The following is a 4,113-nucleotide window of genomic DNA, read 5'->3' on the forward strand; positions in this document are numbered from 1 at the left end:
ACAGTATGTGGAAAATAATGTGTTTTTTTAACCTTAAACCGCATAAACACATTTCATTACACCAAATACACAAAATAATGTTCTTTTTAGCAGCATCATATGACCCCTTTAACCTATGCAGTCTGAGCCGGAAAGAGAATTGATTAGTTCATCTCTCGAGTCTTTCGAATCGTTCGTTCTTTTGTCACGTGACGTGACAGTATTGGATAGAGAAATTAGTTAATTTACAAGCTTTCTTACAAATGGGTGCATAGTTATTATTATTATTATTATTTACTCTTACAGTTAGGTGATGTGTTTCTTGTCTCAAATTGTAGCTTTTTACTTCTTACAGTTTATAAAAGTGTGAATTTCTGTCATGATGGTTCCTTTCCATAACACTGAACGTTGTAACAAAGGTAATAAAGAGTTGGTTATTATTATTAAGTCTCTTTCCGGCTCAGACTGCATAGGTTAAGCTTATGGGGCTGTCACGTGAATGAACGACTCGGAAAACCCGAAGACTCGAAACAGGTGAACTACTTGACTAATTCCAGTACAGAATCTATAGAATGTTGCGCATGCGCGACTGAACCAATCACTCCCCGGGACGACTCGTTCTTCCCGAGTCACATTAAAGATTCGTTCAAAATGAACGAATCGTTCAAGAACGACCCAACACTATTCTCAAACCTGTCCTGGGCTGCATCCGAAAACTTAGGCAGCTGACTTTGCAGGCAACGTTTTTGCACGAAGGCACCTCATGAAATGGACAGGCTTCTGAGGCAGCATAACGGTTTAATGATTTACAACAAAATAGAATGACTTTTTGTGATAACTAAACGAATATTTAATTACTGTAATACTGATTTCTCGCTAGAAATAACATTAAAAGTGCAAAAAGTTAGTCAGAAATATACATTTACACACAAACTGACCACCAAGCGCAACAGACGCCATCTTTATTTTTTAGCTTAACCGTCACGAAATGGAACGCACAGGATTGTGGAATATGAAAGGCAGCGAGATGGTCCTCACTGCAGAACACAAGATCCAGGGGGCGAGGTTGGATCCAGATCCAACTCCTCCCACCTTACATATACCTAAACCTACCCGTCTCCACCCCCTGATCCCTAAACCCACCCATCTCCACCCCCTAGATGTGGATCCAACCGCGCCCCCTGGATTTTTGTTCTGCAGTGAGGGGCTACTGAAGGCAGCGAAGGATACATCTATGCTGCCTTCAAAATTCGATCAGAAGAAGGTACCTCCGGAGACAAGAAGTGAAGCAGAATTTGGATTCGGACGTGCCTTGATGCCTTCCTGCCTTGGAATGTTGCCTCCGAAGGCAGCATTTTAGAGTTTTCAGATGCAGCCCCCCTGCTCTGCACATTTTTTATGTCTCCCTGATCTATCACACCTGATTTGACTCATCAGCTCATTAGTGGAGACTGCAAGACCTGAAGTGGGTGTGTCAGATATAGGGAGACATACAAAACGTGCAGTGCTGGGGGTACTTAATGGAGAGGTTTGAGATCCCCTGGGTTAAGGCAATGTGTGACAGTCCACAAATCCAGAAGAAAGGTGTGAGCGGGCAGACTCTGAAAGGACAACTGTCCTTTTGCCATGTCCAGAATGACTGATCCCATTAGGGATGCTATGCTTAACAGAGGTCTTTATTTTATTGTGCCAAGCATTCAGTCGCCCACTGCTCCATTCCAAACACCAAGATGAAGAAGTTCTTCCCAACCTCTCGTTATGCCTCAGACTGGGATACGCCACACCAACAGCCCATGCAGTGCTGAATGTGGTGTACACGTCCCAGTAAACCCACCCTTCTTTAAATTCCTGCTCCGCCATCCACTGACAGGCATCAAAACTCCCGTGTGATGTTCTTGCTTGGCGCCCCGGTTGTTTCCACTGTACTTTCTGTGTGAAAAAACCGTCGTCTGTTTCCCAGCTGGGGAGAAAAGGAAAGCTCAACAAACTCTGCATGAAGAGCAGTTGGGAGGTCGGGAGAGACATTTAAGTTAGAGCAAGAATATCACGAAATACACATTTTCTATTCCAGTATGCATAAAAATCAATGACAGTATAAAAACTTTATCCTCAGCACTGTCTCTGTTGTGCTGCTGCGCACCTGGGGGTGAGATGAGCATCCTCAAACAGAGATTCTGAATTCTCTGGAGCCTCCTCTACAAACTACTGAGAAAGAGCTCCGTCCCATGAGTAAACAGCATTGACTATATATTTGTAAATATATTTCTCAGAATTCTTCATTACTTAAATTTTAACAAGATCCATGAATCACTAGTAAATACATATACTTGCTGGGGTGATTTGATGAAAACACTTTGGTTCCCAAACCTCTCTAGACATCTCGCCAGAACATTTTTGGGTCTCATTTACTTTCCATGTGTATACACTTATGCTTTGAAATAATGAGTATTGTATAAAGTGCTATATAAATAAAGGTGACTTGACAATTTATAACGATTTATTTACAATTATATCTAATTATATACAATTTATCAAAATATTTGCATTAATGTTTAACACTTTGAGGTGTATAAGATTTTTTAATATTTTTTGAAAGTCATTGTCACAGTACACAGGCAGAGACACAAGGTAAGTGTTCTAAGCAGGTGGGTTTATTGATAATGACTGAAAAGCAAGGTGAGTAGAAGGCAGGGGAGTCAATGACAGTATGAGAGTTCTTGAGCTTAGCTGAAAGTAATGCCGAGTTCACACTGCATGATTTTCAAACTCGTCGGATCGCCGTTGTTTTCACACTGCGTGACTATCTGGGGTAGTATTCCGTTGCTGCTGTGTTCACATTGAACGATGGATCGGCGACAGGTTTTTAATATTTTTTGAAAGTCATTGTCACAGTACACAGGCAGAGACACAAGGTAAGTGTTCTAAGCAGGTGGGTTTATTGATAATGACTGAAAAGCAAGGTGAGTAGAAGGCAGGGGAGTCAATGACAGTATGAGAGTTCTTGAGCTTAGCTGAAAGTAATGCCGAGTTCACACTGCATGATTTTCAAACTCGTCGGATCGCCGTTGTTTTCACACTGCGTGACTATCTGGGGTAGTATTCCGTTGCTGCTGTGTTCACATTGAACGATGGATCGGCGACAGGAGGTTTCACACTGCATGACTTCACAATAGGAAGAATCGCCGACAAAAATGGCTGAATAGTATTTTTTTATATATTTGATATGATTAGAACGTTCAGTTCACAGAATCAGCTGCCAAATTCAAATCTGCGGTCTTGCTTTGGCTGGCGTTGAGCCAGACGCGTTTTTACAGTGCTGCGCAATCACACAGGATTCTGTTGAGCTTATGAATGCAATGGCCAATCAGAGGCATTCAGATGAGTCATCGCTGAAAAGCCCGTGTTTTGTTCAGTGCGCGCGTTCGCTGACTTGAATGATGCTCTATGGCGAATTCTCTCATCATAAAAAAAGTGCAGATGTGTGTACGATGTAAGTACGATATTCATTTCACAGTATAAACAGCTTCAGTGATTATAATGGGAGTTGTTGAGAGTGCTTGAACTCTGTCTAGACCAGTGGTTCCCAACCCTGGTCCTGGAGGCACCCCAACACTGCATGTTTTGCATGTCTCCATAATCAAACACACCTGATTCAGATCATCAGCTCATTAGTAGAGACTCCAAGACAGGGCTGTCCAAACTCGGTCCTGGAGGGCCGGTGTCCTGCAGAGTTTAGCTCCAACTTGCCTCAACACTCCTGACTGGAAGTTTCTATATGCCTAGTAAGAGCTTGATTAGCTGGTTCAGGTGTGTTTAATTAGGGTTGGAGCTAAACTCTGCAGGATACTGGCCCTCCAGGACCGAGTTTGGACAGCCCTGCTCCAAGACCTGAAACTGGAGTGTCAGAGAAAGGAGACATGAAAAATGTGCAGTGTTGGGGTGCCTCCAGGACCAGGGTTGGGAACCACTGGTCTAGACTGAAGTTAATATTCTTTGGTAATGCAAATATTCTTTGCTCTCTTTATTTACAATGAAAGTGTTATAATTTGTAACTTACAATGTTTGTATTAAATTTACATTAAATACAAAGTCAGTCGTATTAAAAATATTCTATGACATGACACCCATATCTAC

The sequence above is a fragment of the Sinocyclocheilus grahami genome, unplaced genomic scaffold (genome assembly GCF_001515645.1).
Source record: "Sinocyclocheilus grahami isolate Dianchi unplaced genomic scaffold, SAMN03320097.WGS_v1.1 scaffold469.1, whole genome shotgun sequence".
NCBI lineage: Eukaryota > Metazoa > Chordata > Actinopteri > Cypriniformes > Cyprinidae > Sinocyclocheilus > Sinocyclocheilus grahami.